Genomic DNA, 11960 nt, shown 5'->3' with positions numbered 1-11960 from the left:
TGGGCTGGAAGAGGCGCAATAGCTAAATTGAGGTTAGGTATCTCCTCCTGGGCCTGGCCCAAGAGATTTAAATTGTTTCCCTCCACTAACTGAAAGTCCAAGCCCATCTGATGATCAAATTCCACTCCATTTGAGCCAACTGACAGAGTGAGCTCACTGTGAGGATCCATATCTGGAAGATTTGCCAATACCTGAGGTTCATCTAAAGGTTGAAAGAGATCAGCCAACTCCATGAATTCTCCCTCCTCAAGCTCTTGATCAACAAGATCATCCACTTCAGCTGGCATTGCCCAATGCCCCCAGCCTGGCAAATCATCATCATCATCCTCTGGTTCTGAATTCTCCTCTGCCTCCTGGATAGCTTGCTGATGAAAGCCTTGAGGATTGCCATCCATAAGATCATGAGCTTGATGCTCCTGGATTGGCCCAACAAAGTGATTCAGCTGGTTAGGATGATAGAAATCATTAGCAGGCTGAGGATGAGGATTCCATCAGTAGGAATAGGGTCTTCATCAGGTGGGCCACTGATATGTCCATTTTGCATCATGCTTTTATATCAATATTTATTGCATTATGGGCTGTTATTTCACGTTATGTCACAATACTTATAGCTATTCTCTCTTATTTTACAAGATTTACCATGAAGAGGGGGAATGCCGGCAGCAGGGATCCTGGCTGGAAAAGGAGCAAATATTGGAAACCTATTCTGCACAGCTCCAAAAGTCCCGCAACTCCACGAAAGTCATTTTTCGATTAAGAATTATTGGGCAAAGAAAGTACCTGAGGAGGCCCACACCCTGGCCAGGAGGGTGGGGGGCGCCCCCCCCTCCACAGGGCTCGCCCCCTGTCTCCTGGGGCCCTTGGTGCCCCCCCCGGTGCCCATCTTCTGCTATATGAGGTGTTTTATCCTAGAAAAAATCGGAGGCAAGATCACGAGACGAAACTCCGCCGCCACGAGGCGGAACCAATCTAGGGCTCCGGCAGAGCTGTTCTGTCGGGGAAACTTCCCTATGGGAGGGGGAAATCATCATCATCATCATCACCAACGACCCTCTCATCGGGAGGGGGTCAATCTCCATCAACATCTTCACCAACACCACCTCCTCTCCAAACCCTAGTTCATCTCTTGTATCCAATCTTGTATCAAAACCACAAATTGGTACCTGTGGGTTGCTAGTAGTGTTGATTACTCCTTGTAGTTGATGCTAATTGGTTTACTTGGTGGAAGATCATATGTTCAGATCCTTTATGCATATTATTACCCCTCTAATTATGAACATGGATATGCTTTGTGAGTAGTTATGTTCGTTCCTGAGGACATGGGTGAAGTCTTGATATTAGTAGTCATGTGAATTTGGTATTCGTTCGATATTTTGATGAGATGTATGTTGTCTCTCCTCTAGTGGTGTTATGTGAACGTCGACTACATGACACTTCACCATTATTTGGGCCTAGAGGAAGGCATTGGGAAGTAATAAGTAGATGATGGGTTGCTAGAGTGACAGAAGCTTAAACCCTAGTTTATGCGTTGCTTCGTAAGGGGCTGATTTGGATCCATATGTTTCATGTTGTGGTTAGGTTTACCTTAATACTTCTTTTGTAGTTGCGGATGCTTGCAATAGGGGTTAATCATAAGTGGGATGCTTGTTCAAGTAAGGGCAGTACCCAAGCACCGGTCCACCCACATATCAAACTAGAAGACACCCCGCGCATTGCGGCGGGACTTTGTAGAATGTACCTATAGTGCGTACAAAAATTGATAAGCAAAAGAAATCTATAGAAGAGAAATAATTAATTAAAATTATTTAGGTTCAAGATCTCAATAGTAACATTAGGACCTCAAAATGCATGTTAACAAAATATAGGTTTTCATTTTAGTAAGTAGAAACTACTTAGCACCAGTAGCAATAGCATGCATGGACGTCAAATTGTTCCGATAGAACGAAATGCTACAGTTCTTTCATAGCAATATTGTTCAACTCACCAACTATGAGGGTGTAGGACTGTAGGTACTATCAGTGATGTGTGATGATTCAAACGTGTAGTAATGCAAGATTGTTCCATAATGTGAGAAACTTATGCGAATAATATGATCATTTGTCATCAACACAACTATGGCTATTGGTTTATTTGGTTATTAATTCATAAAAGGAAAACAATAGTCCTAGAGGAAAATATTGAACATATTTAATCAGGATTGCACACCTTCAAGTGAACAAATGACTAAAGAGGCTTCATTTAGACATGTCTACAAACAACATTACATGGCAGAAAAAATCCATCAGTTGACAATTGACAATCAAGCATACATAAATGGTCAATGTATAGTTACCAATCTGCAAGCTGCAAGTCAATTAGGGATATAGAAAGATACCCCCTCAATAATCTGTGGAAGTATCTAAAGAACTAAAACTGGTATGCACCGATTCACTGGAATAAGAAAATTGCTATGTGATTTCCATTGTACAAAAAATGAAGAGCAAAATGGTAAGAAACCCGACCCTGTAGATGAACCGCATAAGCATGGTTTCGACCATTGCACTATAGTTGCACAGAAAAAAATAGGATTGAGCTAGCCACCCCGTAATTTGCGGAACAAAGCATCCAGGAATAAGATCAGATGGAGCTCCAGAATGAACTCCATAATGATGTGGCAGAACTCCAGAAGGTTGTAGACCTTAAGAAATATGGCTTGATTATTTGCAGAAAATGTCTTGAGTATCTAACGTACATGGATAAATGTCAGGTGAATTAGACAGATTATTAGTACTAAGAAATCAGGTGATATAATTGCAGTAGTGAAGAATGATCTAAAATTTGCAGCTGGAAAGTACTCTCACCTGATTAGAGTTATGATGTGCATCAGTCAAGAAGCTCTCCATACATTATCCATTGATGCATAGCAACACTCTCCCTGCAAGGGCAAATAGTTCGATTATCAGTCATTCATGCATACATAACATACGCATGTAGTATTTGATAGAAACTTGGATAATAAAGGACCGTTTCCAAAAAAAAGATAATAAAGGATGCAAAAAGAGAGGAGGGCGACATCTGGAAAGGGATGTAGATCCCTGCAATTTAGGAGTGGTTCAGGGGAGCGCAAGTAGAGAATGGGAATGAGCATATTAGCTTATGCAAGCGAGTGGAGAATCGCAAGAGGGAGCCAGCCAGCCAGCGTCCACATGAATGGCATGTGGCGGTTCATCTTGGTGGAACTATGGAAGAGGAACAACACGAGGGTGTAGGAGGGACCGAGGGAGTGGAGGGCATGAGGCAATAGAGCAGCGTGGGAAAGGGAGAAGACGATGAGGTTGCAAAAGGTGGAGAGAGGGAAATACTCAATAGAAACACTCTAGGGAGAAGACATTGCGCTGCACAGGGAAATACTTTCGAGGAAAAAGAACCTGGAGAAGGCACGGAACGACATGACGATGACCAAGAGGATGACGATCGGGTGTGGAGTTAATGGGCCAGGATTTGAGCAGTACATCCGGAAGAAATATAGTAGTCAGGGAAGGCAACTACTCTCTACCGTGCAGGCGCGATGGCAAGGAAAACACAGCAGCACAAAACAAAGATTGCATGGCACGTAGATAGGTTTTCTCTTGCTGAGTTGGCACACTGCTGAGGTGGTGGTTACATGTGCTGGTGTGGCATGTGTGGGACATGTGTGATGAGGTGGATAGGCTGCATGTTAAGAGAAATAGGATAGTGGGGATGAACTATTTAGGTATTATAGATTATCAAAGTACCGAACGCGAATCATATGAGCGTGATGAAACTAGCTTGACGATAATTCCCATGTGTCCTCGGGAGCGCTTTTCTCATTATAAGAAGTTGTACAGGCTTGTCCTTTGCTACAAAAAGGATTGGGCCACCTTGTTGCACCTTATTTACTTTCATTGCTTGTTACTCGTTAAAAATTATCTTATCACAAAACTATCTATTACCTACAATTTCAGTGCTTGCAGAGAATACCTTACCGAAAACCGCTTGTCATTTCCTTCTGCTCCTCGTTGGGTTCAACACTCTTACTTATCGAAAGGACTACAATAGATCCCCTATACTTGTGGGTCATCAAGACTCTTTTCTGGTGCCGTCACCGGGTAGTGAAGCGCCTTTGGTGAGTGGAACTTAGTAAGGAAACATTTATATAGTGTGCTGAAATTCTCTGTCACTTATTACTATGGAAACTAATCCTTTGAGGGGCTTGTTCGGGGTATCTTCGCCCCGACCAGTAGAGCAAAGAGTTGGTCCTCAACCTACTAAACCTACTAAAAATGTTTATTTTGAAATTCCTTCGCGTATGATAGAAAAACTGCTAGCTAATCCTTTTGCAGGAGATGGAACATTGCATCCCGATTTACACCTTATCTTTGTGGATGAAGTTTCTGGATTATTTAAGCTTGCAGGTATTCCCGATGATGTTGTTAAGAGGAAGGTCTTCCCTTTATCTTTGAAGGGGGATGCATTGACATGGTATAGGCTATGTGATGATACGGGATCCTGGAACTATAAACGATTGAAGTTGGAATTTCACCAGAAGTTCTATCCTATGCATCTTGTTCACCGTGATCGTAATTACATATATAATTTCTGGCCTTGCGAAGGAGAAAGCATCGCTCAAGCTTGGGGGAGGCTTAAGTCAATGTTATATTCATGCCCCAATCATGAGCTCTCAAGAGAAATGATTATTCAAAAAATTTATGCTCGGCTTTCTCTCAATGATCGCACCATGCTCGATACTTCCTGTGCTGGTTCTTATATGCTGAAGACTACTGAATTCAAGTGGGACTTATTGGAAAGAATTAAACGCAACTCTGAAGATTGGGGTTCCGACGATGGTAAGGAGTTAGGTATAACACCTAAGTTTGATTGTGTTAAATCTTTTATGGATACCGATGCTTTTTGTGGATTCAACGCTAAATATGGACTTGACTCTGAGATAGTAGCTTCTTTCTGTGAATCTTTTGCTGCTCACGTTGATCTCCCTAAGGAGAAGTGGTTTAAATATAATCCTCCCATTGAAGTAAAAGTAGTTGACCTATTACAGTTGAAGAAAAGACTATCACTTATAATGATCCTATTGTTCCTACTATTTATGTTGATAAACCTCCTTTTCCTGTTAGAATGAAGGATCATGCTAAAGCTTCAGCTGTTGTTCGTAAGAGTAATACTAGAACTTATACACCTCCTGAGCAAATTAAAGTTGAACCTAGTATTGCTATGGTTAAAGATCTCTTGGACGATAATATAGATGGGCATGTTATTTATTTCTGTGATGAAGCTGCTAATATTGCTAGACCAGATTCTAAGATACATAGACCTGTCGTAGGCATGCCTGTTATTTCTGTTAAAATAGGATATCATTGTTATCATGGCTTGTGTGATATGGGTGCTAGTGATAGTGCAATACCTATTTCCTCATACCAAGAAGTTATGCATGATATTGCACCCGCTGAAATAGAAGATATTGATGTTACTATTAAGCTTGCCAATAGAGATATTATTTCACCAGTTGGTATTGTTAGAGATGTTGAAGTCTTGTGTGGGAAAGTCAAATACCCTGCTGATTTTCTTGTTCTTGGTTCCCCACAAGATGACTTTTGTCCCATTATATTTGGTAGACCCTTCTTGAATACTGTTAATGCTAGGATTGATTGTGAAAAGGATGTTGTTACGATTGGCTTGGATGATATGACTCATGAGTTTAATTTTGCTAAATTTCGTAGACAACCCCGTGATAAAGAGTTACCTAGTAAAGATGAAATAATTGGTCTTGCTTCTATTGCCGTGCCTCCTACTGATCCGTTAGAACAATATTTGCTAGATCATGAAAATGATATGTTTATGAATGAAAGAAGGGAAATAGACGAAGTATTCCTTCAGCAGGTGCCTATCTTGAAACACAACTTACCTGTTGAAATCCTAGGGGATCCTCCTCCACCCAAGGGTGATCCCGTGTTTGAGCTAAAACCATTACCTGATAATCTTAAATATGCTTATCTTGATGAAAAGAAGATCTATCCTGTTATTATTAGTGCTAACCTTTCAGAACAGGAAGAGGAAAGATTATTGAAAACTCTAAAGAAGCACCATGCTGCTATTGGATATACTCTGGATGATCTTAAGGGCATTAGTCCTACTCTGTGCCAGCACAAAATAAAAGTGGAGAAAGACACTAAACCGGTTAGGGATCCTCAACGACGATTAAACCCTAAGATGAAAGAAGTGGTAAGAAAGGAGATATTAAGGCTCCTTGAGGCAGGTATAATTTATCCCGTTGCTGATAGTGAATGGGTAAGCCCTGTCCATTGTGTCCCGAAAAAGGGAGGTATTACTGTTGTTCCTAATGATAAAGATGAATTGATTTCGCAAAGAATTATTACAGATTATAGGATGGTAATTGATTTCCATAAATTAAATAAAGCTACTAAGAAAGATCATTAGCCTTTACCTTTTATTGATCAAATGCTAGAAAGACTATCCAAACATACAAATTTCTACTTTCTAGATGGTTATTCTGGTTTCTCTCAAATACCCGTGTCAGCGGAAGATCAATCAAAAACTACTTTTACTTGCCCTTTCGGTACATTTGCTTATAGACATATGCCTTTTGGTTTATGCAATGCACCTGCTACCTTTCAAAGATGCATGATGGCTATATTCTCTGACTTTTGTGAAAAGATTTGTGAGGTATTCATGGATGACTTCTCCGTTTATGGATCCTCTTTTGATGATTGCTTGGGTAACCTTGATCGAGTTTTGCAGAGATGTGAAGACACTGGTCTCGTCCTAAATTGGGAAAAGTGTCACTTTATGGTTAATGGAGGCATTGTCTTGGGGCATAAAATTTCTGAAAGAGGTATTGAAGTTGATAAAGCAAAAGTTGATGCTATTGAAAAGATGCCATGTCCCAAGGACATTAAAGGTATAAGAAGTTTCCTTGGTCATGCCGGCTTTTATAGGAGGTTCATTAAGGACTTTTCTAAAATCTCTAGGCCTCTGACTAATTTATTGCAAAAAGATATTCCGTTTGTCTTTGATGATGATTGTGTAGAAGCATTTGAAATACTTAAGAAGGCTTTGATCACTTCACCCGTTGTTCAGCCACCTGATTGGAATTTACCTTTTGAAATTATGTGTGATGTTAGTGATTATGCTATAGGTGCTGTTCTAGGGCAGAGAGTTGATAAGAAATTAAACGTTATTCAATATGCTAGTAAGACTCTTGATTCTGCCCAGAGAAATTATGCTACTACTGAAAAAGAATTCTTAGCAGTTGTATTTGCTTGTGATAAGTTCAGACCTTACATTGTTGATTCCAAAGTTACTATTCACACTGATCATGCTGCTATTAAATATCTTATGGAAAAGAAAGATGCTAAACCTAGACTTATTAGATGGGTACTCTTGCTTCAAGAATTTGATTTGCATATTATTGATAGAAAGGGAGCTGAGAACCCCGTTGCAGACAACTTGTCTAGGCTAGAGAATGTTCTTGATGACCCACTACCTATTGATGATAGCTTTCCTGATGAACAATTAGCAGTCATTAACGCTTCTCGTACTGCTCCATGGTATGCTGATTATGCTAATTACATTGTTGCTAAATTTATACCACCTAGTTTCACATACCAGCAAAAGAAAAAGTTCTTTCATGATTTAAGACATTACTTCTGGGATGACCCACACCTATATAAAGAAGGAGTAGATGGTGTTATTAGACGTTGTGTACCTGAGCATGAACATGAATAGATCCTATGCAAGTGTCACTCTGAATCATATGGAGGACACCACGCTAGAGACAGAACTGCACATAAGGTATTGCCATCCAGTTTTTATTGGCCTACTCTCTTCAAAGATACCCGTAAGTTTGTCTTGTCTTGTGATGAATGTCAAAGAATTGGTAATATTAGTATACGCCAAGAAATGCCTATGAATTATTCTCTTGTTATTGAACCATTTGATGTTTGGGGCTTTGATTACATGGGACCTTTTCCTGCCTCTAATGGATATTCACATATTTTAGTTGCTGTTGATTACGTTACTAAGTGGGTAGAAGCTATTACAACTAGTAGTGCTGATCATAACACCTCTATTAAGATGCTTAAAGAAGTTATTTTTCCGAGGTTTGGAGTCCCTAGATATCTTATGATTGATGGTGGTTCACATTTTATTCATGGTGCTTTCCGTAAAATGCTTGCTAAGTATGATGTTAATCATAGAATCACATCTACTTATCACCCATAGTCTAGTGGGCAAGTAGAGTTAAGTAATAGAGAGCTCAAATTAATTTTGCAGACTGTTAATAGATCCAGAAAGAATTGGTCCAAGAAACTTGATGATGCATTATGGGCCTATAGAACTGCATATAAAAATCCTATGGGTATGTCTCCGTATAAGATGGTTTATGGAAAAGCATGTCACTTACCTCTTGAACTTGAACATAAGGCATATTGGGCCATTAAAGAGCTCAACTATGATTTTAAACTTGCCGGTGAGAAAAGGTTATTTGACATTAGCTCACTTGATGAATGGAGAACCCAAGCATATGAAAATGCCAAGCTATTTAAAGAAAAAGTTAAAAGATGGCACGACAAAAGGATACAAAAGCGAGAATTTAATGTAGGTGATTATGTGTTGCTATTCAACTCTCGTTTAAGATTTTTTGCAGGAAAACTTCTCTCTAAATGGGAAGGTCCTTACGTTATCGAGGAGGTCTATCGTTCCGGTGCCATAAAAATCAACAACTTCGAAGGCACAAGTCCGAGGGTGGTGAATGGTCAAAGAATCAAACATTATATCTCAGGTAATCCTATTAATGTTGAAACAAATATTATTGAAACTGTAACCCCGGAGGAATACATAAGGGACACTTTCCAGAATGTTTCAGACTCCGAAAAGGAATAGGTATGTGGTATGGTAAGTAAACCGACTCCAAAACAATTCTAATGGCAATTTTCCTCCGTTTTGGAATATTTAAAAATTTATGGAAGAAAGGAGTAATCCGGGAAGGACACGAGGCATCCACGAGGGTGGAGGGCGCCCCCCCTACAGGGCACGCCCCCTGTCTCGTGGACATCTCGTGTGCGTCCCGGAATCCGTTTTCTTGCATGTTATGTATTTTGGTTGATAAAAATTCATTATATAATCTCTCGAAAGTTTTGACCACTGTATCACGCAAAGATCTTCTGTCTTTGTTTCGAGCTATTTTTCTGACAGATCTAGAGCACCATGACGTCTCCAAGCGCTCCCAAGGACAAGTTTTTCGAGAGGGTTATCAACCCCTATCTTGTGGAGGTGCTGCAACACCCTCAAACAATTGAGATGCGTGAGGGGGTGCTCCACATCCGCGATGTGGAGGGACCAAGGCTTACCGGAAGCGTGGAGACAAAGCTCGAGGCCATGGAGCAGCAAGTTTTCAAGTGTCAAGGGGTGGTTGAGCGTGGACTCAACGCCAACCAGATGATGATCACGGAGTTTACCAGCAGCCATAAGCTAGATGCCAAGATCATTGGAGAGACCATCTTCAAGCTTCAAGAGAAAATCGAACACCTCCAAGCTCAAATCTATGACCTGCAAAACCAAAACTGTGAGTATGAATATAGATTCAAAAGGATGAGTTTGGCTGCAGATTTGAGGATCCGGGAGACTCGATCATCCTTCTATGATGGTGAACCAATGCCTTGGAAGATGGACGACAAGCCTACATCATCCACAACTCCTACTTCACCACCTCCGAAGATATAATCCCATGGGTATGGGCACTCCCCTTGGCAACTGCCAAGCTTGGGGGAGGTGCCCCGGTATCGTATCACCATCACACTCCTATCTTTACCGTTTTACTTAGTTCGATCCTTTTACTAATATCTTGATCTAGTAGATTGAAGTCTCGGTATGAATTAGTTTTGAGTTTTGCCTTGTCATCACTATGTAATCGAGTCCGTGAATTATCTATAATAAAGATTAGTGTTGAGTCAAAGGGCTTTGCTATCTTGCTATGATCTTGAGAAAAAATAGAAAGAATAAAAAGAATAAAAGAGTTCATATTGATCTTATGGATAGTAATGACTTCACACATAGAAAGCATGAGGCTTAAAAGTTGTTGAGAATTGATAAACTTAATTTTGGTCATCATTGCAATTAATAGGATGTAATAAGGAAAGAAAGGTTTTCACATATAAATATACTATCTTGGACATCTTTTATGATTGTGAGCACTGATTAAAGGATGACATGCTAAAGAGTTGATGTTGGACAAGGAAGACAACGTAATGGTTTATGTTTTCTCGCATCTCAGTCAAAGTATATTGTCATGGATCATTCAAACATGTTGAGCTTGCCTTTCCCCCTCATGCTAGCCTAAATTCCTAGCACCAAGTAGAGATACTACTTGTGCTTCCAAACATCCTTAAACCCAGTTTTGCCATGAGAGTCCACCATATCTACCTATGGATTGAGTAAGATCCTTCAAGTAAGTTGTCATCGGTGCAAGCAATAAAAATTGCTCTCTAAATATGCATGACTTATCAGTACGGAGAAAATAAACTTTATACGAGCTTGCTATGGAAGCAATAAAAGAGACGGACTGCATAATAAAGGTCCATATACAAGTGGCAATATAAAGTGACATTCTTTCGCGCTAAGATTTTGTGTATTCAACCTTAAAAGCGCATGACAACCTCTGCTTCTCTTTGCGAAGGGCTTATCTTCTACTTTATGTCTGTTACTTTATGCAAGAGTCAAGGTGATCTCCACCTTTTCCCCTTTTTTTCATTTTATCCTTTTGGCAAGCACCTCGTGTTAGAAAGATCCTAATATATATATATATATATATATATCCAATTGGATGTTCGTTAGCATGAATTATTATTGTTGACATCACCTAAAGGTGAATACATTGGGAGGCAACATTATAAGCCCCATCTTTCTCAGTGTCCAATTAAAACCCCATAACCATAAGTATTGCGTGAGTGTTAGCAATTGTAGAAGACTATATGATAGTTGAGTATGTGGACTTACTGAAAAGCTCTATTCTTGACTCTTTCTGATGTTATGATAAATTGCAATTGCTTCAATGATTAAGATTATAGTTTGTTAGTTTCCAATGAAGTTTATGTTCCATACTTGGCATTGTGAATCAATTGTTACTTGAGCATAAGAAATCATATGAAAAAATCTATATATGTGCTGTTATAAGAATGATCATGATGCCCTCATGACTGTATTCTTTTTTTCGACACCTCTTTCCCTAAACATGTGGACATATTTTTCGATTTCGGCTTCCGCTTGAGGACAAGCGAGGTCTAAGCTTGGGGGAGTTGTCATGTCCATTTTGCATCATGCTTTTATATCAATATTTATTGCATTATGGGCTGTTGTTTCACGTTATGTCACAATATTTATGGCTATTCTCTCTTATTTTACAAGGTTTACCATGAAGAGGGGGAATGCCGGTAGCGGGGATCCTGGCTGGAAAAGGAGCAAATATTGGAAACCTATTATGCACAGCTCCAAAAGTCCCGCCACTCAGTCATTTTTGGATTTAATAAGAATTATTGGGCAAAGGAAGTACCTAAGGGGGCCCACACCCTGGGCAGGAGGGTGCCCCCCCTACAGGGCGCCCCTATCTCCTGGGCCCCCTGGTGGCCCCCCGGTGCCCATCTTCTGCTATATGAGGTGTTTTATCCTGGAAAAATCGGAGGCAAGCTCACAAGACGAAACTCCGCCGCCACGAGGTGGAACCTTGGCGGATCCAATCTAGGGCTCCGGCAGAGCTGTTCTGCCGGGGAAACTTCCCTCCGGGAGGGGGAAATCATCATCATCATCATCATCATCACCAAAGATCCTCTCATCGGGAGGGGGTCAATCTCCATAAACATCTTCACCAGCACCATCTCCTCTCCAAACCCTAGTTCATCTCTTGTATCCAATCTTGTATCAAAACCACAAAT

The sequence above is a fragment of the Triticum dicoccoides genome, chromosome 3B (assembly GCF_002162155.2).
Source record: "Triticum dicoccoides isolate Atlit2015 ecotype Zavitan chromosome 3B, WEW_v2.0, whole genome shotgun sequence".
Lineage (NCBI taxonomy): Eukaryota > Viridiplantae > Streptophyta > Magnoliopsida > Poales > Poaceae > Triticum > Triticum dicoccoides.
This window is presented reverse-complemented; position numbering follows the sequence as displayed.